Genomic DNA, 26,201 nt, shown 5'->3' with positions numbered 1-26,201 from the left:
TTAAATAAAACATGCCATAATAATAGTAGTACAGTGGTTGAGAGAGGAATGTTCTGGAGTTCAATTCCTGAAGCTCAGTTTCTTTACCTGTAAAATGGGAATAATATTACTATAAGGCTAATAGAGTTACTTCAAGCTCTGAGAGAATGCATAGATGGTATTTAGCATAACAGAGTATATTTATTTCTATTGCTGCATAACATATACCACATACTTAGTGGCTAAAAACAATACTCATTTATTATCTCAAAATTTCTACAGGTCAGGGCATCGCTTAGATGGTTCCTCTTTTTAGAGCCTCCCAAGACTGCGATCAAGGTGTCAGCTGGACTGTGTTCTCATTTGGTGGCTCAACTGGGGAAGAAACCCCTTCCAAGCTCACTCGTATCCTTGGCAGAATTCATTTCCTTGAAGCTTTAAGTCCAAGGATGCCAGCTTCTTCCTGGCTGTTGGAGGAAAGCTACTCACAGTTCCTCACCAAGTGGGCTTCCCCAGCATGGCTGCCTGCTTCCTCAAGCCAGGACAGTCTTTAGGATGAGTATTCTAGTAAGACAGAATCCTCTATTATGTAACACGATCATAGGTGGAACATACCACTTTTGTCACATTTTATTGATTAGAAGAAAGTCATAGGTCCTACCCACACTCAAGGGCAAATACCAGGAAGCAGGCTTGTTGGGGCTACCACAGATTCTGTGTATAATATAAAATAAATGAATAGATGTGTGAATGAATGGATAAATGAGTGAGTGAACCTGAGTACCAATTTAGGGATGAATAGAGTAAGCCATAGACCTCTTAGACATCATAAAACATGCTAAATAGTTCTAAATTTAGGACAAACAAATGGACAGTGGACTCTACACAGAACTGCTCAGTTGAAGCCACAATACAGGTATTCAAACTTTGTGAAAATAATATATTTAAAAGCTATGGGACCTGGGCTCTGAGGCCCAGAGAATATCAGTATAATATCCCAAGGATGCTGGGGAATGGAACCCCGAGGGAAAAATAGGGTTCTTAATATCACTTTAAAGTGATAACAGTCTTATAATTGAAGCAAAAGGCGAAATAAGAAATGAAATAAAATGGTCAAATACTGTTACAATTTTTAACTTGTAAGCAATAAAAATAACAATAAAAACAAAAGAGAATATTTACCAAAAATGAAAAGTAGTTATGTCTAAATTTATTTAAACATATTTATGAATACTACCAATATCCCAATGGATAAATGGGCAAAGGACATGATTATGTGATTCAGGCACAGAAAGTGTAAGTAGTAAAATAATTAGAAAAATGGTTTAAATCTAATATGGATGGGGCAGAATTCTTACAAACAAAATTTTTAAGTGCCAATCTCTAATTTTTGTTTTACTAGCTGATTACTCCAAGATGAGAGAGTAAACAGTAAAATAAATTACATTAGCATTGTTCACCAAACACCTGCCATAACTTGTAACTCATCCTGGGTGGATGGATGTTTGATGGTAATTGACTCTCAGTTAGTTGTAAGAGAACTGAAATGGATGACTTCATAACTACATAATCAAAAAAAAAAAAACAGGTTCACATTAGCATGAATCCAATATAGAAAAAAGGTATAAAATGTTCTTTCTAATTTGTTTCTACTACCCTCATAGCTGAAACTCAGTAAAACAGGTACAGATCAGACTCAGAAAGAACAAAAAACTAGGGTAAGGGATTAGGTATAAGAAGACACCACTTGCCCGATACTGAAGTCAGTGCCTTTATTTCAGTGAATGTCCTTCTTGACAACGCCTTGACGTCCGACGCCCTCCCCCTTCTCAGCAGGCTCGCTGGATGAAGCAGGTCAAGCTCCATTCCTGCACTGGGCACAGGGCAGACGCAGGTGTGTTTGCTGCTTCCCCCTCTTCCTTAGGCCTGTTCTGGGTAAACACGGGGTATCAGTTTTGATGCCAGTGATAATGTGCTAATGTTTGTCCACATGTGTCATCCTATCTCTGAGTCATTACAGTATGTCTCTTGTCATTGCCAGAAATGGAAAGGCCAACAATTACATGAATAACAGTAAGCACTCACTAAATATTTGTTGTTGCTTTTAATGTTATTTTTATCGTCGGTGAGAATGACACCGACAAGGATGGGTTTGTTCCTGGACTCCTGATGGGCTCCTTTGGTGTGTGGGAGGGGTGCACTCACCACACAGCGCAGCGGAGGCGGTGGGAGGAGGCCCAGCTGACGAGCTCGGCACCTGAAGATGATGCTGACAGACAAGCGGTGACAGCCGTGGCCAGGGCCTGTGGTTTCCAAAGACATCTCCAGGCTGACTAGCTACAGGGGGGCTGGTAAGCTCTTCAAACCAGTGCCATCCACCGCCCTGCTGATGAAGGGCAGGGTTAGTCTGGGACCTGAATAATATGGGAAAGGTGGGCCAAAGGGGAGGAAGTTCGAGAACCAAGCATGTGGTGGTTACAGTACCTTTCTGACAGAGCCACGTTTTACTATGCACTGGAGGAGGGGAGGAAATAGGGAGATCTTACAAAAGAGATCTTCAGAGGGAATGAGCAGACCACACATTGGTTCTTTACATTTGGCCCAGTGAAGGCTGGGTGTCCCAGCTGGTCTGCATGGGTCTCTTCCTTCTCAGTCTCTGGCACACTGTACATGTATTTGAGTCCTGCTGCTTTAACTGTGACTGCCCTAGACTGCCCGCATCAGTATGGCTTTCTTAGACTGTAAACTTTTACAATGCAGAGACCAAATCTACATAGTTCTCTTTGAACAGTGCGTAACACTGTAAAGAGGTAGATGAAAATGGTGCTACTTACAAAATATAAAAAATGAATGCAATTCATAAAGCCATTCTTGTTTGTAATAGTATCGATGGGGCTTGAAATGTTAGTACTGTGCTAGTGGGAAAACAGCTGTATCGCTTCCAACCCTTAATGTGAAACTGGCTTTCTTATTCCTCTTAAGATGTTTACAATTGTAAGCCCACTTCTCAAAGCCAACTGAAAATAATCAGCAATATGAACAGATTTATTTGTAAACAGATGGACACCTTGCTAGGAAAAATGACCAAGTGAAGCTAGGTAAGATGAAATATCTAGCAGTCATCAAGCTCATAGTCAATAACATTAACAGGAAAATGCTCACATTAAAAAAGCAAGTAAAAAAACATACGAACAGTTTTTCAAAGCATAGAAACATTAGAAAGAAATATACCACAACGTCACAAAGTATGTGGCAGGGGGAGTGATGGCAGAGAAGTGGCTTAGAGGTGAGCAATGCAGAAACAAGGCTAAGTAATGGGAAACTAACATTTCTGAACACCGACTGTGTGCAAGCATTGGGCTAAGTATTTAACCATATTAATAATTATTTTGATAATTAAAAAAAAGAATTGGAACAAGGCCACTGGGAGAAGAATGACTCCACAATGAACAGAAGCCGTCCATCTCAGCTCAGTGAAAAGCGCAGGAAGGCTGAGACGCTCTGAGTGAAGTCCCAGTGAGCAAGCACATGACATGACTCAGATGTGGTTAGGAGCCCATCTCCACTGCGGAGCAGCTGAACATGACAGCGAAGAGAAGAGTAGGAATTAGCCATGGCAACAAATAACAAGTGTTGGAGAAGATGTGGAGAAAGGGAAACCTTTCTTGTGCACTGTTGGCAGGATTGAAAACTGGTGTAGCCACATTATAGGCGTGTCTCAAAAAAATTAAAAATGAAACTACCTTATGACCCAGAGATTCCATTTCTGGGTTTTTATCTGAAGAAAACAAAACACTAATTAAAAAAAAAACAAACCCAGGTCTGTCCAGAAGGTATCCATCCATGCAACATGAAAAATAGAGACATTTATTGAACAAGATACAAGAAACATTGTACATAGGACAATGATGATTCAGCCCCCTTCAAAGTAAGCACCTTGGGACCTCACACAGTTCTTCCAATTGCCATCAGCTGTCCCATCATATTTTCCTGAATCTCACTGACAGTCTGAAATCTCTTTCCTTTCAAACCTAATTTTATTTTTAGGAAAATCCAGAAATCACAGAATGCCAAATCTGGGCAGTAGCATGGCTGAGTCACCTGAGTGATTTGATGTTTCACCAAAAACTCTGCATGAGACTTGATGCATGAGTGAGCACGTTGTCATGATGAAGCTGCCAATCACCGGTTGCCCACAGCTGAAACCTTTTGAATCATCTAAATAGTTTCCATGGAGGAATGTTCAAGCTTAATGCAAAGTTTGATGAAGATTCATTGCTCTATTCTCTTAGTCATTTTGAATGCAACAGCCACACAGTACACATGCTCATGCAATGGTGTCTACCACCCTCACTGACTAGTACAGTGAAGTCATCATTGTTCACACATGCACATTCCGGTCCACTCTCCTTGGCTGCCAGGTTACATCAATGTCACAAAAACCTTTCTCATTATATTAACAATGGCTGGACTTTTTCCAGACAGACCTCATATGCACCCCTATGTTCATTGCAGTATTATTTACAATAGCCAAGATTTGGAAGCAGCCTAAATGCCTACCAATAGATGAGTAGATAAAGAAGATGTTATATGTGTGTGTGTGTATATATATATATATATATATATGAACATGACTAGGCCATAAAGAAAACAATGAAATCTTACCATTTGTGACAACATGGATGGATCTAGGGGGCATTATGCTAAGTGAAATAAGTCAGAAAGAGAATGACAAATACCATATGATTCATTTATATGTGGAATCTAAGGAACAAAATAAGTGAATAAACAAAACAGAAACAGACCCATAGACACAGAGAACTGACTGATGGTTGCCAGATGGGAGGGGTTTGAGGGTCTGAGTTAAAAGGGGGAAAGGATTAAAAACTACAAAGTGGTAGTTACAAATAATCACAGGGATATAAAATAAAATATACTATAGGGACCCTAGTCAGTGTGGCTTAGTTGGTTGGGCGTCATCCAACAAAGTCAAAGGTTGCCAGTTCGATTCCTGGTCACAGCATGGTCCCCAGTTGAAGTGTGTACAAGAGACAACCCATCAATGTTTTCCTCCTCTTTTTCTCCTTCCCTTCCCCAATCTAAATAAATAAATAAATAAATGTACCCCATGGGGAATATAGTCAATAATATTGTTGCACTTTCGGCCAAGAGGGAGGCATAGGTAGATATGCTTAAAAACAAAAAACAACCAGAACTGCAAGAAAAATCAAATTGTATGGAAGTTCTACAACCAAGGAGTTAAAGAAACATTCATCCAGACTGGTAGGAGGGGAGGAGACAGGCAGCTGGGGTGGAGAGGACAGGGTGGCAAGGTGACTGATTGTGGTGGGTAAGGCAGGGTCTGGCAGACCAGGCGGTCCCAGAAGAAACTCCAAGTCTCACAGGAGAGTCTATTGGAGGGGCCCACAGAACCCTAGAACATATACCAGCCCACTCACTTGGGAGTCACAGACCAGAAGGGCCCAATTTGCTTGTGGGAAGTGGGGTGACTGACAGCAGGACAAGAGCCAAGCGAGCTGAATTGTTCCATCTCTGACATCTCCCCCACATACAGCGCCACAACGCAGTGACATGGGTTGCCCCCTGGGAAAATATCTAAGGCTCTGCCCTTTACAATGTAACAGCTGTGCTGAGACAAGGAAATATGGCCCAAATGAAAGAACATATCAAAAATCCAGAAAAATAACTAAGCTATGTATCAGATCCAGAGTTCAAAACACTGGTAATCACGATGCTCACAGAAATGATTGAGTATGGATGCAAAATACAGGAAAAAGTGAAGTCCATGCAAACTGAAATAAAGAAAAATGTACAGGAACCAACAGTGAAGGGAAGGAAACCTGGAATCAAATCAAAGTTTTGGAACAGAAGAAAGAAATAAACATTCAACCACAACAGAATGAAGAAACAATAATTCAAAAAAATGACAAGAGGCTTAGGAACCTCTGGGACAACTTTAAATGTTCCAACATCTGAATCATAGGGGTGCCAGACGGAGAAGAGGAAGAGCAAGAAATTGAAAAGTTATTTGAAAAGATCATAAAGAAAAACTTCCCTAATCTGGTGAAGGAAATAGTCTTCTAGGAAGTCCAGGAAGCTCAATAAGTCCCAAAGAAATTGGATCCAAGGAGGAACACACCAAGGCACATCATAATTGAGTTACCCAATATTAAAGAGAAGAAGAGAATCGTAAAAGCAGCAAGAGAAAAGGAGCAGTTACCTACAAAGGAGTTCCCATAAGACTGTCAGCTGATTTCTCAAAAGAAACCTTGCAGACAAGAAGGGACTGGAAAGAAGTATTTGAAGTCATGAAAGGCAAGGACCTACATCCAAGATTACTCTACCCAGCAAAGCTATCATTTAGAATGGAAGGGCAGATAAAGTGCTTCCCAGATAAGGTCAAGTTAAAGGAGTTCATCATCACCAAGCCCTTATTTTATGAAATGTTAAACAGACTTATCTAAGAAAAAGATGATTAAGACTTATGGACAGTAACATGACAACAAACTCACAGCTATCAACAATTGAACCTAAAACAAAACCAAAAACAAACTAAGCAAACAGGGACAGAATCACAGAAATGGAGATCATGTGGGTGATTATCAGTGGGGTGGGGAAGGCAGGAGAATAGGGGGAAAAGGTACAGGGAATAAGAAGCATAATTGGTAGGCACAAAATAGGGGGAGGTTAAGAATAGTACAGGAAATGGAGAAGCCAAAGAACTTATATGTATGACCCGTGGACATGAACTAAGAGCAGGGGGAATGCTGGAGGGTGGGGGTGCAGGGAGGAGGGGGATAAAGGGGAGGAAAAAAATGGGACAACTGTAATATCATAATCAATAAAATATACTTTAAAAATATAAAAAAGAAAAAGTAATGTAATATCTATGTACGGTGATAGGTGGTACTTGAAATATTGGGGGATCCATTTGGAAATTATATAAGTGTACAACCACTATGCTGTATACCTGAAACTAATGTAAAATAATATTGAATATCAGCTGTTGTTTAAATATAAAATTAAAAAATAATTTTAAAATGTTTTTTAATTAGCCAAATGGGGATTAATTATAGGCACTGTGGAGGTATATGAGAAGAGGGGATAGACAAGACTTTAGTCTATAATAGTCCCTAAATCTCATCCAGAATACTTGAGATCTTTCTAAATCTACAGTTGTGCAACCGAGAAGGCACAGGCCAAAGTAGCCATATCAGGTTGTAGGTAAAAACAAAATAAGATAAAATAGTGGATGGACAGTGCATAGAGAATGGAAGAAACTCACAAGCCATTTGCATGATCTGTGCTTGATGCTTTATATAGGCTAACTCACTGATCCCCTCACAACAGCATTCCATAACAAGTATGGCTTTCTCCACTTAACCTCTCCTACACTCTCTCTTGGTTCATTTGTGACATATACTTTTCTACTGATGTATCCCAGCAACATTCAAATGTGTTCTTCTTTATCCCATACCCACCTTGAGCTACTGCACTCCTCTACTCTGCCCTCTCCTTCAAAGCCCAAGTTCTCTAAATGGTCACTCACATGGTCATTTCCTCATCTCTGTAGATTCCTCAAGCCATTACCATCTGGCACCTGTGCCCTCCTTCTTCCTAAAACTGCTTTCTCCAATGTCACTAGGAGATTTCTTATTGCTAAAAATAATTGCATACTTCTATTTCTTATCTTACCTGATTTTTTAAAATCAAATTTAACCTATGAGCTGTAGAGTCACATGTCCAGCTACTTAATGGACACCCCACAACTTCTTACCTCAAATTCAAATTCAGTATTTTCCAAGCTGCACTCATATTCCCCCCAACACACCTTATTCTATGTCTCTACATCAATACGTGGCACCACCACCAAAACCAGAAACATTTGCATTTTAGCCAGATATTTCTTCTCCTCCACCCCCAAAGCACTCTCCCTCATCCTGACAGCACTATGGTCACCACCCTCACTCACCCAGCATCCTCATCCTCCCACTGCCCACCACCGTCTCCAACCTATCCCCTGGAATGCAGTCCAAGGGAGCTTTCTAAAATGCAAGTCTGATTATGTTAGTGGCCTTCTTTAAAATTTTCTGTGGATTTCTACTGTTCCTAACAAATGTCTGAAGTTCTTAATGTGGCTTGTGAAATTCTCCACCAGCTTCATCTTCAACACATCCCCTCTGTACACCACAACCCAGCCATACTTCTTGCTGTTACTCCACTGTAAGTATATTCTCTTCTGTCTCTAGCTGTTTCCAGTGCCTCAAATACTATCTCCTGGATTTTATTCTTCTTAGGTTCTTCCAAACCTTTAGGTTTCAGCTTGTATTTACTTCCCAAGGCCAGTTAAATATCCTTGTTATGGGCATCCATTGTATTGTGAATGCTCTCAAAATGGACTTCCACTTAACCAGCTCACTTGATAGACACCATTTCCTTTTTGAAGCATAGTGACTCCAGCCCAGCCTTACCAGTGCTCAAAGGTGGTAACATACTCTCAGGACATCCACCTTACTTCTGCTCCCAGTACTTGAATTGCCTTGTAGACCTAACAGGTGTGAGATGTGTTTGTTCCAAACTTTCTTTATACCAGTTTTATTTGTTATTATAACTATATTATTCAATGAAACATTATGTAAATCAATAAAATATGACTACAGAAGGCAAGCTGTTATTTCTATGAAAAACAATGTAAAAAAAGAAAAATAATATAGAAAAATAAATGTGCACTGCTAATAAAAACTGCTGTTGAGCCCTGGCTGGTATGGCTCAGTGGATTGAGCACTGGCCTGAGAAGTGAAAGGTCACTGGTTCAGTTCCCAGTCAGGACACGTGCCTGGTTGCAGGTCCAGTGCCCCAGCATTGATGTTTCTCTCCCTCTCTTTTTCCCTCCCTTTCCCTCTCTCTAAAATTAAATAAACAATAACTTAAAAAAAAGAACTACTGTCGACTTCTGGTCAAGATGGCAGTATAGTTAAAGATGACTCACCTTCTCACAAAACCACATCAAAATTACAACTAAACTATAGAACAACCATCACTTGGAGCCATCAAAAATCAAGTTGAAAGGAAAAATGAAATTAAACCATATCCATCCAGACTGCTAGGAGGGACAGAGACATGGAATGGGCTGATTCTACAATCATGTGTGGTGGATAAAAAATTCAGAATTGAGTACCCTGGGAGTAAGGACTCTAAGCCCCACACCAGGCCCCCAGCTCAGGGTTCCAGTTCCAAAAAGATGAGTCCCCATAAGTTATGGCTGCAAAAACCAGTGGGAATTGAGTTGGTGTAAGAAACTGATGGAATCACAAGCAGTTCCCCTTAAAGAACCCCCACACAGACTTACTCAGACTCACTCCCTCTGAGTTCCAGCACCAGCGTAGCAGCCTAAGAGGCACCTGGGGCATACTGAGGAGAACTGAGGTGTCTGACATCAAGGCAAGAGCTGGGGGGACAAGTTTCTCCCAGACAGAAATGTGGGCACAAGCTATTGTCCGTTTTCTGAACCCTCCCCCGCACAGAGCCACAGAACCTGCAGGCAGGTACCATAACTGAGACTCCATCAACCTGGCAAACACTGTTTTCACCACCCTGGAGAACCCCTGAGACTTCATCCCACCCAAAATCAGGCCCACCCAAGCTGTTAACAGAGACTTTTCTATATGAATGGCTAGTCTTGGTGTATGCCTCACAACTTCCTAAATCCTCTCAAATAAGCAACAGCCAGCCTCAGTGAGTCCCCAACCCCCATATCTCTAGCAAAGTGGCCCCAGTCCTGGCACTGGCACTGGCAGAAGCCAGCCAGATTAAAGTCAAAGCTTGGCTTCGCCTGGGAATCTCCAATCTCAGCACAAGTAGCAGCCTTCTCAGATTGCTATATAGTCCAGGCAAAATGGACCCAGGCAGAACACAGGTGGAGACTGACCCTGGCCAGCACCACTCTGGAAACCCCAAATCCTGGGCAGCCAGTGGACAGCTACAAACCACATTGGAGCATCACCACTGTGCCCCTGAAGAGCAGATCCTTCACAAAAGGTGGAGGTTGGTGGTCAGTAGTCACACCCAGTCCTTGCAGCTAACTGGCCTGGGTAAATCCCTCCCATTGACCTACCACTAGTAATCAAGTCTCAACTACAAGAGGAGAGTGCACTCAGCCCACATAAAAGGTGCATCTTGAGTACCTAGCTTGGGTGATAAGGGAAGCTGTGCCACTGGGCCCTACAGGACACCTACTATATTAAGCCACACTACCAAGACAGGGAGTCATAGCAGCTCTACCTACTACATAGAAACACACACAGGAAGGCTGCCAAAATGAGGAGACAAAGAAATATGGCCCAGATGAAAGAACAGATCAAAACTCCAGAAAAAGAGGTAAACAAAATGGAGATAAGTCATCTATCAGATGCAGAGTTCAAAACACTGGTTATAAGGATCCTCAAGGAACTTAGTGATGCCCTCACTAAGTCATGTAGTCAGAAACAAAGGATTCATTAATTGAAATAAAGAACAATCTATAAGCAAACAACACTAGAGTGGATCAAGCTAAGAATTCAAATCAATGATTTGGAACATAAGAAAGCAAAACAAAACAAAACAAAACAAAACAAAACCATGCAGAACAATAAGAAGAAAAAAAAGAATCCCCCCCCCCAAATGAGGATGGTGTAAGTGGCCTCTGGGACAACTTCAAGAAGTCCAACATTCATGTCATAGCAATGCTAGAAGGAGAAGAAAAAGAGCAAGAAACTAGAAGTCCATTTGTAAAAAAATAATGAAAGAAAGCTTCTCTAGTTTGGTGAAGGAAATAGACATACAAGTCTGGGAACAGAGAGTTGCAAACAAGATGGATGCCAAGAGACTCACTCTAAGACACATCACAATTAAAAATAGACCACACACAAGAGTAAATTCAAAATCAATCAAAGACTTATGTATTAGACCTCAAAGCATAAGAATTATAGAAGAAAACATAGCCAGCAAAATCTCAGACATTACTTGTAGCAATATTTTATTAGATATATCTCTCCAGGCAAGGGAACAAAAGAAAAAATAAATAAATGGGACTACATCAAACTCAACGTTTTTGCACAGCAAAGGAAATCATCAACAAAATAAAAAGACAACCCACAGAATGAAAGAATATATTTGCTGATATAACTGATAAGGCATTAATATCCAAAATTTATAAAGTACTTAACAAAACTCAACACCAAAAAAATAAATAACCCAATTAAAAAATGGGCAAAAGACCTGAAGACACTTCTCCAAAGAGAACATACAGATGGCCAATAGACATATGAAAAGAGGCTCAACATCACTAATCATCAGAGAGATGCAAATTAAAATCACAATGATATATCATCTCACAATTGTCAGAATGGCTATCATCAATAAATCAACAAACAACAAGTGATGGTGAGGATGTGGAGAAAAGGGAACACTTGTGCACTGTTGGTGGGAATGCAGATTAGTGTAGCTTCTATGGAAAGTAGGATGGAGATACCTCAAGAAATTAAAAATGAATCTAATTTTTGACTCAGCAGTTTCACTTCTAGGAATATATCTGGAAGAATGCAAAACACTAATTTGAAAGAACATAAGTACACCCCATGTTCATTGGAGCATTATTTACAATCGCCAATATATGGTGGCAGCCCAAGGGTCCATCAGTAGATGAGTGCATAAAACAACTATGGGATTTTTATATAATGGAATACCACTTGGCCATAAGAAAGAAGAAAATTTTATCTTTTGCAACAGCATGAATGGACCTGGAAAACATTATGCTAAGTGAAATTGGCCAGTCAAAGAAAGACAAATACCATGTGATTTCACTGATATATGAAATCTAATGAACAACATGGACTAACAAGGCAAATGGGGACAGACTCATAGTTGGAGAACAGATGACAGCTGGGGGCCATTAGGTAGTGGAAGGATGGAGCGAAAAGGAAAAAGGACTTATGGATGTGGACAACAGTGTGGTGATTGCTGTGGGGAGGGGATACAAGGGGACTAAATGGTAATGGGAAAAATACAATAAAGATTAAATCAAAATAAAATAAATAAAGACAAAAAGAAAAAGAAAAATGACAAAGTTTAAAGATAAGGAGAAAATCTTAAATGCAGCAAGAGAAAAGCAGTTAGTTAGCTACAGGGGAGTCCTCCTAAGATTGTCAGCTGATTTCTCAAAAGAACCTTTGCAGGCTAGAAGGGATTGGCAAGAAATATTCAAAGTAATGAAAAGTAGCCAAGATTGCCCTACCCAGCAAAGCTATCATTTAGAATTGAAGGGCAGATAAAGAGCTTCCCAGATAAGAAAAAACTACAGGAGTTCATCATCACCAAACTATTATTATATAAAATGTTAAAGGGACTTAATTGAAGAAAAAGATCAAAACTATAAACAATAAATTGGCAATAAATACATATCTATCAACAATTTAATCTAAAAAGCAAACTAAGCAAACAAGAAGAACAGAGACAGAATTGTGGATATGGAGGTCTATTTAATGGTTGCCAGCTGGGAGGGGGATGTGGGGGAATAGATTAAGAGGTGAGGGGATTAAGAAGTACAAATAGGAGGATCCAGCCAAGATGGAGACATAGGCAGAAACACATCACTTCCTTGCACAACCAAAAGAAGGATAACAACCAATTTAATAACAAAAAGCAACCAGAACTGCCAGAAAATAATTTTCATGAAAGTCCAACAACAAAGGAGTTAAAGAAACATTCATCCAGACTGCTAGGAGGGGCAGAGATGGGTAGCCGGGGTGAAGAGGACACACAGCAATACAAGGCTGGGAACTGCAAGGACGATCCCATATTCATGCACAGATAATCCAGAAAGAACAACAGGGAGCAAGACAGGCCGCAAAGCCCAGGGTTTCAGCATGAGAAACTAAAGACTCAAAGCCCCTGGCTGTAAAAATCTGTGGGGGTTGCAGCAGTGGGGGAAACTCCCAGTCTCACACAAGAGTCTGTTAGAGAGGCCCATAGGGTCCTAAAACATACACAAACCTGCCCATCTTTGAATCAGCACCTGAAAGGGCACTATCCCCTTGTGGGAAGTGAGGGAAGCGACTGAAAGTGGGACCAGAGCTGAGCAAGCCACATTATTCCCTCTCTGACCCCTCCCCCACATATAGTACCACAACACAGCAATGTGGGTTGCCCTGCCCTGGCAAATACCTAAGTCTCTGCCCCTTACCATGTAACAGGTGAGCCAGGACCAAGAAATATGGCCCAAATGAAAGAACAGATCAAAACTCCAGAAAAAGAACTAAGTGACAAGGAGATAGACAACCTATCCAATACAAAGTTCAAAACACTGGTAACCAGGTTGCTTACAGAATTGATTGAGCTTGGCTGCATAATAAAGAAATGAAGGCTACACAAAGTGAAATAAAGAAAAAACATACAAGGAACCAACATGAAGGGAAGGAAACCAGGACTCAAATCAAAGATTGGGAACAAAAGGAAGAAATAAACATTCATCTAGAACAGAATTCCAAAAAGTGAGGAGAGGCTGAGAAACCTCTGGGACAACTTTAAATGTTCCAGCATCTGAATCATAGGGGTGCCAAAAGGAGAACAAGAAAAGCAAGAAATTGGAAAGTTATTTGAAAAAATAATGAAGGAAAACTTCCCTAATCTAGTGAAGTCCAGGAAGCTCAGAAAATCCCGAAGAAATTGGATCCAAGGAGGAACATACCAAGACACATCATAATTGAGTTACCTGAGATTAAAGAGAAGAAGAGAATCGTAAAAGCAGCAAGAGAAAAGGAACTCCTACAAAGGAATTCCCATAAGGCTATCAGCTGATTTCTCAAAAGAAATGTTACAGGAAAGAAGGTACTGGTAAGAAGTATTCAAAGTCCTGAAAGGCAAGGACCTACTTCCAAGATTACTCTATCCAGCAAAGCTATCATTTAGAATGGTAGGGCAGATAAAGTGCTTCCCAGATAAGATCAAGTTAAAGGAGTTCATCATCACCCAGCCCTTATTATATGAAATGTTAAAGGGACTTATCTAAGAAAAAGATAAAAAACTATGAACAGTAAAATGACAATAAACTCACAAGTATCAACAACCAAACCTAAAAAAAGAAAAATTCAAACTAAGCAAACAACTAGAACAGGAACAGATTCACAGAAATGGAGATCACATGGAGGGTTGTCAGCAGGGAGGGTGAGGGGAGAATGGGGGAAAGATACAGGGAATTAAAAGCATAATAGATAGGCACCAAATAGACAGGGGGAGGTTAATAGCATAGGAAATGGAGAAGCCAAAGAACTTGTATGTACAACCCATGGACATGAAGTAAGAGGCAGGGGAATGCCGCAGGGTGGGGGAGAGTGCATGGAGCAGGGAGAGAAAGGGGAGAAAAAAATTGGGACAACTGTAATATCATAATCAATAAAATATACTTTAAAAAAAGAAGTACATATAGGCCCTGGCTGGTGTGGCTCAGTGGATTGAGTGCTGACCTGTAAACTAAAATGTGTTGGGTTCGATTCCCCATCAGGACACATGCCTAGGTTGCAGGCCAGGCCCCCATTTGGGGGCACAAGAGAGGCAACCACACAGTGATGTTTTTCTATTTTTCTTCCTCCCTTCTCCTCTCTCTAAAAATAAATTTTAAAAATCTTAAAAAAAGAGAGAAGTACAAATACATAGTTACAAAACAGCCATGGGGATGTAAAGTACAGCATAGGACATGGAGTAGTCAAGGAACATACATGCATGACCTGTGGACATGAACATTGGTGTGGGGATTGCCTGAGGGAGTGTGGGGGGGGGGTGCTAGGTGGAGCGGGGCAAGCGGAAAAATTGGGGCAACTTTAATAGCGCAATCAATAAAATGTAATTAAAAATAAAATAAAAGCTGTAAATGGAGAAATCATATATCTGAACAGGTTCTACTCTGAGATAGATTTGCAGGTATCTGAGTTCTTATCCCAATTTTTGAAAAATTGATACTGGAAATCAAAGGATATATATCACAGGTGTGGTATATATATATACACAATGCTGGAAAGATGACTGGACCTTCAATTATTGGCCACATACCTAAAGAAAAGTTCTTTGCTCTTCATCAAAAGATTGATAAAAAAGAATGCACATTTGATTTTTTGAGGTGAAATTCACCTAACATACAATTAGCCATTTTAAATTGTACACACTCGGTGGCATTTCGTGCATTCACAATGTTGTGCCACCACCACCTCTTTCTGGTTTCAAAACTTCCTCATCACCCCAGGAAAACACCCAGCACTGTTTAAGTAATCACTCCTCATTCTCCCTCCCCGACAGCTCCTCATATGCTTAAGTTGAAATAGAACATTTAAAGCATGTAGATAACATTTTTAATGATTCTCTTGTTTACTGAATTGTTTGATTACTCTATTGGTTCAACTCAAGTTGGGTAAGTGTGTTACCCTTACAGCTCTGTACGATTTTCACTTTTTTGGTGGGCTGTGTCCCAACCTCCAGGCACTGAGCACTCTGCAGGCAGGGCCCACGTTCAAGCCCTTCATTCATGGTCTGCAGCACATAGCACAACGTCAGGCACACTACGTGCTCCATATTTGTGGGAAATTAACAAGAAGTTAACTTGTCCAAGGAGATATCGCTTGCAAATGATGAGTCACAATTTAAGCCTAGGTCTTTCTACAGCACACTAAGCAGCAAATGGGAGCTGTTTGGGAGGTGAATTTATACAGCAATCACACTAGGGCTGATATCGAGGAGGGCTTACAATGTACTGGGTGCTGTTCTAAGCCCTTTTCAAGTATTACATCATTTAATTCTCCTAACACTCCTACAAGATGAATAGTACTATTAGCCCAGAAATTCTGGAGTGGGAGGTGGATGTGCCTGGATTCAATCCAAGTATTACAGGAAACCAGAAGAGACTTTGAGTCCAGGAGTAGCTTAGTCCAATGCCAGGAAAGAACCATCATTTTTATTACTTTAGTAACAGGACAACACATTTTAGGACTGGATTAAGGAAAAAGGAAGAGAGATAAGATGGCTAAAATGGAACCTACTTTAGAGTTTGCCCTCCTACACACATAGAAAGCGGGGGGAGAGAGAGTTCTTGTGTTGTGTTTCACAAGTGCTTGACTAAAATTCTTTTTTTTAAAATACATCCACCTTCTCCTTTTTAAAAAAGATTTTATTTATTTACTTTTTAGAGAGGGAAGGGAGGGAGATAGAGAGAGAAACATCAATGTGCGGTTGCTGGGGGCCGTGGCCTGCAACCCAGGCATGTGCCCTGGCTGGGAATCGAACCTGCAATGCTTTGGTTTGCAGCCCGCACTCAATCCACTGAGCTATGCCAGCAAGGAGGTATAATTCTTTTTTTAAAAGAGATTTTATTTATTTAGTTTTAGAGAGAGGGGAAGGGAGGGAGAAAGAGGGAGAGAAACATCAACATTTGCTTCCTCTCATGTGGCCCCCACTGGGGACCTGGCACACAACCCAGGCAAGTGGCCTGACTGGGAATTGAACAGGTGACCCTTTGGTTTGCAGCCTGCGCTCAATCCACTGAAACATACCAGACAGGGCTAATTCTTTTTTTTTCTTTAATTGCTTTTAGGGAGAGAGCAACATCAATGTAAAAGAGAAACATTAAATTGGTTGCCTCCCAGAGGTGCCTGGACCAGGGATCATCCACACCCTGATCAAGGATCAAACCCACAACTTAGGTATGTGCTCTTACCTGGAATCAAAACTGCAACCTTTCAGTTACAGGATGATGCTCCAACCCACTGAGCCACACCAGTGAAGGCACTTAGTTATAATTCTTGTGGAAGGTGCCATTTTTTGGGGGGGGTTGTTTTTGTTTTTGCCCTGTTGGGTACTACTGCATCCTGTAGGTTCAACCATATCTGCTGTAAACTAGAATACTGCCGTCTTCCTGCTAGGCACACTGCACTTCAAGGCTCTACCATGCCTGTGCCTCTCAGGGACCACTGCCTTCTACACAGCCAACCATCCCTCTCCTGGGCACCACTGCTGCTGGTTATGCTGGGTGCTGCCCCCAAACCCTGCAGCACAGCCCTGCCAACATGCACAGAGATCTGTGGATAAGTGGAGAAGAACACCTCTTTCTCTTACTGTCCACATCAGATGTTCCTAAAGCAGTATGGCTGGCTCTGTGACGTCTTAACAGGCTTGGTGAAGATGGGTCTTCTGGTTTTCAGTCACAGTCCTCTCTCTCTTGCAAGACTCAGTACTGAGTCCATTAAATCTGGACCTAGGGCAAATGAGACTCACCCTGAGGTACTCACAGTGACTGCTCTGCTCTAACATCTAAGGATTGTAACTGGGCTGGGCTAGTCCCACCTGACTCCCTTCCCCTTAGTCCAAGACAAGGGCAGATGATTTGAATCCTAAAGTGGGGACACTTTTAGCCTAGACCTGGGACTCCATTTCACTCCCACTCAAGACCTAGGGTGGAAATTAGAAGTGCGGAAGTGAAAGAAGAGCAGTTTGAGGCCCTGCAAGAGGTGGAGCTCAAGATTTGTTAAACCCTGGATGACAGACCTGTAGCACTAACATTCTGAGTTTCTCTGGAAAAGTTTAATATTTTGTTCCAAACTTTAGAGAGTTCTGTGAAGGAAAACAATGGCAGTATAAGAAGTAGAATTTTAAAATCTAGTTCCTGAATTTCTATCCTGTCCTGTCATCACAGGAATTAGTGAGATTGTACTCAGTATGCCACTTTAAAGCCTTGATTGAAATGCGTTTGTGGAGGAACACCTCCGTGCAGAACGCCAGGGCTCCTGCGGGGGGTTCAGACAGGGCGGGATGAATTCTGATTCCTCACAGCACTCTTGTGTGGGGAAGCAGCAACACAAATTGATACCCTGTGAGCTTTTCAAACTTCTGGAAGGTAGTTAGGGTGATTATTGTATTCTCCATTTTGCTTACCCATACGCTCTAGTTTTCTAGCAGTCATATATATTGGTTGGGCCGTTTTTTTAAAACGAAGTAAATACTCTTTAATCAGAGTTGCCATCTGGTGCCCGGAAGGCTGAGTCCTCAGCCTTGTCTTACCCTTCTCCTTGATCACAGATACAAGTGCTCAAAAGGAACCAGAGGACCTCTGGTTCGATTTCTTCTTTTGTTCCCTCTGCTTTATCACTGAGCAAATGGATCCACTCGACACCTCATGAAGCCTTCTCTGTGCATTGAAAACTCCAAGCTGTTATGCTAAATAATAACAACAATAGAAATAACAATACTGTGTCTGGGGCTGTTACAAAACAAACAGGCTGGGTGTGGATTGAGTGCTGACCCAAAATCAAAGTAAAAAGCCTTAAACAAAATGTTTCTCAGTGTGCCTCTCTGCCATTCATTTTTCAATGTGATTCTAAATAAATAATTATTCTACTCCATTTTTTAACAAAGAAAAATCTTTTTTAATATATATATTTTATTTGTTTACTTTTGGAAAGAGAGAGAAACATTGATCAGTTGCCCCTTGCAGGCCCCGAACGGGGGACCTGGCCCACAACCCAGACATGTGCCCTGACCAGGAACAGAACCAGTGACCTTTCAGTCTGCAGGCTGGTGCTCAACCCACTGAGCCACACCAGCTAGGGCTAAACAAAGAAAAAATCTTTTTGTGAGCTTTCTTCTAAAAGCATAAGAATCAGGTTAGTTTTTGGTGTTTTTTTTTTCTTTTCTCAACTCATGAAAAAGATATTCTTACGTATATAACTCTTGTAAACCAAGTAGGTAATAAAATTTTAGAGTTCAAATTCAAATATCTCTCTATAAAAATATCTTTTTAATAACTGGCTTTCTGTAATGTCTGTTTATGATTCAGCCATCCTGTTCATCATCATCACCACCACTACAAACATCTAGAGTGAACTCGAAGAATCTTTCTGCATAGTTGCCCCACTGTCCCCATGTTATTGAGAAAACCACAGTGCATGGAGGCTGAAATGACTTGCCTAGAATCCCACAGCTGGTTTCAGGCCCAGAGCCAGGTGTCAGTCTTGAATCTGCCAGCTCTTTGTTTTTTATTCTTTATTGTACCACACTGCTGTTCCATCTCCTTAGTTACTGGGTTAAGTTAGTACCATTGATATTTGGCTTCACTTAGGAAATTTAAAAGACAACTGAGTGTCTACCTTTATCACAACCCCAAGAAACCAACGCGGGGGTATAAACTGAGTCTGACGGAGCCCTCCTATCTCACTCCACATCGGTCTGCCCTGGTAAATCTAGCCCCCAATCTTAAGGGCATGCCTGTGGAACATCAGCAGAGGATTTTAGAATTTTCTTGGTACTACAACTGGTGGCAAGGTGGCTATGTCTCCCTTCAATCAATAATTCTGTTTTAGATTTTATGTATTTATTTTTAGAAAGGGACAAAGAGAGGGAGAGAAACATCGATGTGAGAGAGAAGTATCTTTCAGTTGCCTCTCATATGTGCCCCAGCCAGGGACTGAACCTGCAACCCAGGCATGTGCCCTGGCTGGGAATCGAACCAGCAACCTTTCGCTTTGCAAGATGATGCCCAACCAACTGAGCCACACAGCTCGGGGCTCAATCACTGATGTTTAACAAATTCTTTGAAAATACACAGTCTGAACAAAATGTTCTATTAGCAGGCAGCAGGCCTAAGCAATAGAGGGTGAGGCAGCATCCAATGGGGCTAGATTGAAATTTTTGATTTGGGGGTTTCAAACCCGTGTGGCATCTTGCCTCAGAGAGTAAGCACATAAGACTAGGGCACATGCCTGCCAAAGTGTGTCACATGAAATATTTAGGACATACTTATAGTAAAAGCTATTCATCATTTATCTAGAATTAAATTTAATGGGGCATCCTGTATTTAATCTGGCAACCCTACTCTGGAGGCCAATCCATATGGCAGCTATGGGCCAGATGCAGAGAATGCTTGTTTGGGGATCTCCCTGATGAGCCCAGAGCTAGAACTGAGCTGATGTGAGCTCGTCTGAATTAAGTCCTTGGTGGTACACATACATCGTTTTCTTGTGTTTCATCATCCACACGGGCCTTTTGTCTTTGATTGAAAGTCTCTGTAAACTGTGCCTGAATACCGCAGCGTTAATCACAAGCCTCCTGAAGTATTTTCACATTGTGTGTAATAAATGCCCATATACTTAGGGCTTAAAGTAAGAACTACTCACCACAATATTTAGTTAAAATTACAAAGGGAGTACAAATTAAGCCATCGTTTTGTTATGGTGTGTATTATAAGTCTTATTTAATTTCCCCATGTTCTCATATGTGTGTTTGTATAATTGTTGTGTCAAAACTTTCACTGATAAAGTATTTCAATTTGCTGCTAAAAGAAATACATTTTAAGGAGTAACAACTGATGTACATTTGGGCTAAATACCTATAATCAGAGTTGTTTCTCACCTGAGTCCCTCTTGCTGATGTTATGTAACAAGTGGCCCTGATTGCTGGCAAGAGCTCACTTAACATGTTCACATTTGTGCAGTAATTGCATAAAAATAATGACTCACTAGCACTTCAAAAAAGAAACTGATACTAAGTTTAGGGTAGACAGGTTACATGGTCACTTTACCATATCTGGAAGTCTAATTCCTAAATCAACAGGATTTTTCAGATGCTTTTCCACAGAGCTGATTTGAGAGCAATTACAGTGGTGGTGAGTCACCTGCCTTCATGCTCACCCACCTCTACGTTTCCACCTGCTTGCCAATACCTTCCCTGGGTAAGCGGGGATTTTCACTTGGGTGTATCCAGTATCACCTGGATAAAAATGGCTAAAATGAGCTGGGCAGGGGCATTGGTAACAGCAGTAGTAGTGATGAGGAGATTCAGTGCAGAAGTGTACAGGAAGTGAAACCACCCCTCGCTCCCGACGAGGGCCTTTCTGTCCCTGTGCTGTTTGTGTGGTGATTGTTTCACTCTTCAACAATCTTCTGACACTGTCTTTTATAATCATCAAGTCATCAACAGTTTTTCTCCCAAATTGTTTATTCTCTACCGCTTTCCTTCATAACCTCATAGTCTCAGCTCATGCCAGTAACCAGAGAATTCTCAAGATCTAATTCTATCCCACTATCGTCCCCCAAACCACCTTAGTGTGTCTGGGAAATTTATGGAGCTGCAATCCTGTCAAAGAAAAGTAGCATTTCTGTGGCAAAGCAGCTAATCTTTTTTAAATTTATTATTTTTTTTAATTAAGCCCAGTGCCAAACAGGGAGTAAAGGTAAACACACACCTGGTTTAGAATCTGAGCAGAGAGGAAGACTGTGTAAGTGTGAGTGTGTGAGGACATGTACGACATGGTTCTGGTGCATCTTCGCCTCCATTCTCACGACTGTGTGAATGGCTCTTGATTCTGCTCTGCGACCCCAGTCAGGAAGGCTGCTGGCAAGGAGCCTTGCTTGGTGAAAACTCAGACTGTTGCCTAAGCTGCCGGCAGCCATGCTTCCCAGCTTTCCTGCACCATCATCCCAGGGCTGCCTCCTCCCCGGCCACGCTGCTGTCCTAGCACATAAGCCATGGAATATTCTCCCTCTGCACCCCATCATCCCAGCTGCCACTGAACTCTGTTCAGTCAAGTTTGAAGAAGTGGAATGGCAGGCAGATATGTCACACACAGAACTGAGCTCAAGAACTATCAGTGGAAGGCATATTGGGGCAACTTCTTTTGCTGTATCAATTATGTGGCAATATCACAGAAAAATTGTAATTGTGCTTTTATATATTGATTTTACTTTGGGCAATTAATTCTATAAATAACACTTATAAAAGTACACAAAAATATGCATGTTTGCCAAAATATTATTTGAAAAAGGAAAAAAGACTAAAAATATCCATCAATATGGGGATAGTCATATTCATAATAGCATATTACTTGATATTTTCTGTACAGCTTCTAGAACAGGGGTGTCAAATTCATTTTCACTGGGGGCCACATCAGCTTTGTGGTTGCCTTCAAAGGGCTGAATGTAATTTTAGGACTGTGTAAATGTAACTACTCCTTAACAGTTAAGCGAGAGCTCGGCGCTGTTGCCAGGTAGAAACAAGGTGCTGGGCCAGATTAAACAAGGTGGAGGCCAGGATTCAACCCACGGGCCTTCTGTTTGCCACCTGTGTTCTAGAAGAATGAGGTTGTCTATGTGTAGGGCATGGAACATTAGCCAGAATATACTGCTCAGTGAATAAAAGCAAGTTCAGTGTAGCAAATATATTGTATGATTTCATTTGTGATTTAAAAGAACATATGCTTGCATATGAAGTTTTTAAATGTCTTCTAAAATATATGGAAAGCATTATTAATGGCTACCAATGGGGAATGAGATTAAGGGAGCTGGGAGGAAAGAAACTTTTTTTAAACTTTATATCCTGTTTGTATTTTTTTAAAGATTTTATTTATTTATTTTTAGACAGAGGGAAAGATGGGAGAAAAAGAGGGGGAGCAACATCAATGTGTAGTTACCTCTCATGTGCCCCCTACTGGGGACCTGGCCCACAACCCAGGCATGTGCCATGACTGGAAATCAAACCAGTGACCCTTTGGTTCACAGGCAGGTGCTCAATCCACTGAGCCACACCAGCCAGGGCCTGCTTATACTGTTTTTACAATTAAAACATTCACTTGCACCCAGCCATTTATTCCTCAGGTTCCTATGGTGTGTAGGTTATATAGGGTTTAATGATCATTTTTTACTCATAATTAGCCCTCACTTTTAAAATTCTCCAAAAGAGTTCTTCATGACTGAGTAAAGAGCTATGGCCAACATTAACTGAAGTTCACAGAACTAATTTCAGCTTTGTGGACATAAGTTCAAAATCCAACTCATATAGAAAACTGAGTAAAATTTCCCATGATTACAAAAATCATTGTGTTGAGGCTTCAGACTGTTGATGAGGCTGTCAATAATTTTAATATTATTCTTGACCACCCACAAACTTCCCATCAACACTTACCTGTGCACATCTTTTAAGGAATGAATTTTAGTTTGTATCTTGTGCCTCCAGCAAGATTTTCCATGCACTAGGATCAAAAATCATGCAAAACTTCGTACCATATTTCACAAGCCTACAGGAAGTGAAGAAGAAAAGATGCTTCCATATTATGCAAGAGCCCTGCTGCTAAAGAAGAGACTACTCAGGGAAGACTTACACAAAGTGGTAGATTCTGAGAGTAAGTTTTCAAATCCTGATAATTGGAACCATTCAGTCAGTCTCTGTGCCTGATCCTGAAGAAAGAGAACCTGAGACAAGAAACGAGAAGATGAGAAAATGCTAAGGTGAGAAAAAAGTAGTTGGTAGATACAATTGACAATAAACTCCAAATAGGTTCTCTTGAAGCAACACTTTACTCATGAAACTTGAACATAGCGAATTTCATTTGGGGTATAAATTTCCATGCACCTACCTTTTTCAAGACTTCTGGTTGCTAAGATGATGATGTCTTTGGTTACTAATTTAACAAAGTTTTCTGGTATCAAGAAGTTTTGCAATTTGCCTTTCTGTCTGCAATGCAGGAAAAAAAGTTGAGGCTGTACAACATTAATTTAAATATCTTGCATGATTTTTTTTGTCTTTTTGTAATAGCATTTTGTGTTTACAAATATAGAAAAATCTACATTTCCTTGGTAGTAAGATGGTAGGTTTATACTAGAAGCTCCAAACAGACAAACCAAGCAAATAGATCATTAATCTTGCTGTGATTATAACCAGGTATAGTTTATAGAAGTAATCCAAGCCTGGAATTTATAAACAATTTTAAGAGATCTTCAAAACCAAAGCATACTTCTTAGGTTATCCCCCAAACCTTTAAGAATTTCCACTTGCAACTAAATGCACAATAACCACTGAAATAAGGAAAAGAGGGGTTAAAACATCAGCAATGAGGAAGAAATAACAAAAATTAAGAGGAAAATAAAGCAATAGTATAATACCTTTGCTTGCCTAATTCACTTATTACCAAGCAGTTCATCTCCAATTATGAAAATAAATGTAACTTTCCAAGAAAAGTTTGCTTCCACAAAACTTATTCTTACTAGAATAAGTTCTAATCATTTGGTAATTTAATGTCAAATATACGTGTTGGCATAACTTAGGGTTTAAAGACTTTCAATACCTAGAAGGAGGTGTCCAGAAATAAATTATCTTGACAACTAATGTAAAGTCCAAATGCTCATGGGGCCCTATTATTGGAGTTACATGGGTGGAAGTATAGTTTTGAACTCAATTCTGCAGACATCTTGCCCACACATACCCAAAGAAGTCCATAGGGTTCGGATACCTCTTCAAATTCATAGAACAATTTCTCCTTTGAACCACTAATCAATTTTATTATGTGCAGTTTCTAAAATACATCTCTTTGCCCCAATGTCTTAACATTATAGTACTCTCTCATCAGAATATGGGTCGGATTCCCTAGTGTGAATCACTTATCCAGTTGCTTGCCTGATTATTCACATGTTTTTGAGATTTGTGAAATGTGGCAGATAAACAGGTTTATGCTGTGTGCAGCTTGGAGGGCAGCCAATGTCTGTCTGCCTATATAGCATATTTACTCTCCTTCCTCGAATCTCTCTCCGATACAAAGAAGCTGTGTTTTAAGACTAAAATCAGTGTAGCATGCCATCCAGTAATGTCACTGCAGGTGCTCATCCACTCATTTGTGGTGATTCTTACAGTGAAGAAAGTGAATCAATGATTCACCCAATGGACAAAGAAACAGTACAGTGACTGTTTGGAAAAGTCAAATGCAGGAACGAAGCCATCTCATCCAAAGGTGTGCTCTGATTTTAGAAAGTAAAATCTCCTACAAGAAAATCAGGAATTCTGTTGAAGTGCTCTGGCTGTACCTGCAGAAAGCCGTGGCATGCACCCTCTCTCCCTGCTTCTTCTGTTTTATTGCTTTTGTGTTGTACTTCTAAAATAAATATCAATAAATCATTGCAGTTAGATACTCTAATACAGACAGAAATGTACTTGACTCCCTACAGTCATTACAATTGGAGGGGACTCTGATTAGGATGCTTTACTTAATTAAGTGATATCGTCTAAAGAGAGTTCTTCCCTCCATTTTCTGTTTAACAGTCTTATAAAACACCAACAGAGGAAATTCATTCTGTTGTTTGCTTTCCTTGTTGTAAACGGTTTCTTCTCATTCATAGTTTACAGAAGATGTTGCGTTAATGAAATGGCTAATAAGCCAAAGACTGAGGTTCAGCTCCACACAGAGCTTTGTCAAATCAGCCCAAGCTATACCAGGCTTAAGAATATTTTTCTCCCTCAGTCTCAGAAATGTATTTTAAAATTTAGTTTTATAATCTGTAACCTAAAATCAAGATGATTCAAAAGAATTTTTTTCTCTGAGAAATTGTTCTTCATCTGGTTTATGTATGGTTAAAAATCTGTTTCTTTGAAAAATAGAAAATATGGGCAAAGAATAAGCAATCCTTATGCATAAGATGTTATTTGTGAGGCACTTTAATTTTACTGAAAGAAGTCATTAAATTTGGATTGCCAATACAAATATGATTATATATGTTTTCTAAATAAAATGTTATTATGTTGCAACTGAACTCATCCATTTATTATTTGTTTACCTAATGCTCAAACACATGTTTTATTCATAGATGCCTGGGAGAAAAAATTTTGCCTGATAATCACACCAAGCATATTTAACAAAAGCAATTCTCCTTTATTAGGGAACAAGTTAAAGCAGAATGATTTCATTTTTTTCCATTTAGTTAATTCAGAGTTGCAGAATCCTCAGTATACAGCTTTTGTTTCTCCCTCTGCTGCCTTTTATGCTTTTAATGTATGCATGCCTGTCCACTGATGGGAAAATATCATTTCCTGCAACTCTTCCTTTTTCCTTCTTGATGATTCTCCCCAGTGATTTCTGGTTTGGGTTAGTTTTCACTAGTTAGTTCTGTCAAATCATTTACAAGACTGACAAATTAAAGCCACGTAAATAGTTCACTATCCTGTTGAAGATATTTAACTCTTTTATTAGGGTGATTTTGAATCCTAAACATATGTACTCAGTCTTTGAAAAACAAATAATATATTTATATTTTTAAAGAAATTAAAAATTAATATAAAGTAGTCAAGAAAGTGAAGACTTACTAATATCTGTGAAATTGTTTTCATTACCAAATAGAACATTTTAAGAAAATGTTTGCAATTTTAACAAA

General features: G+C 40.2%; 1 non-coding gene across 2 annotated transcripts; it reads right to left on the bottom strand.

Moving 5' to 3' along the window:
• Positions 1–1,562: 1,562 nt before the first annotated feature.
• On the bottom strand, positions 1,563–26,201 carry LOC114492061. 2 transcript variants are annotated; one of them, XR_004903949.1, is made up of 5 exons: positions 23,420–26,201; positions 22,969–23,255; positions 17,134–18,231; positions 2,237–2,393; positions 1,563–1,905 (listed from the first exon to the last, which is right to left on the bottom strand). It is a non-coding gene; the product is annotated as an uncharacterized LOC114492061 (transcript). The 2 variants fall into 2 exon arrangements; XR_004903948.1 differs by having other exon boundaries at positions 22,969–26,201.

This window comes from Phyllostomus discolor, chromosome 1, assembly GCF_004126475.2.
Source record: "Phyllostomus discolor isolate MPI-MPIP mPhyDis1 chromosome 1, mPhyDis1.pri.v3, whole genome shotgun sequence".
Taxonomy (NCBI): domain Eukaryota; kingdom Metazoa; phylum Chordata; class Mammalia; order Chiroptera; family Phyllostomidae; genus Phyllostomus; species Phyllostomus discolor.
The sequence above is the reverse complement of the archived record's forward strand: the minus strand, read 5'-3'. Positions and strand labels throughout refer to the sequence as shown.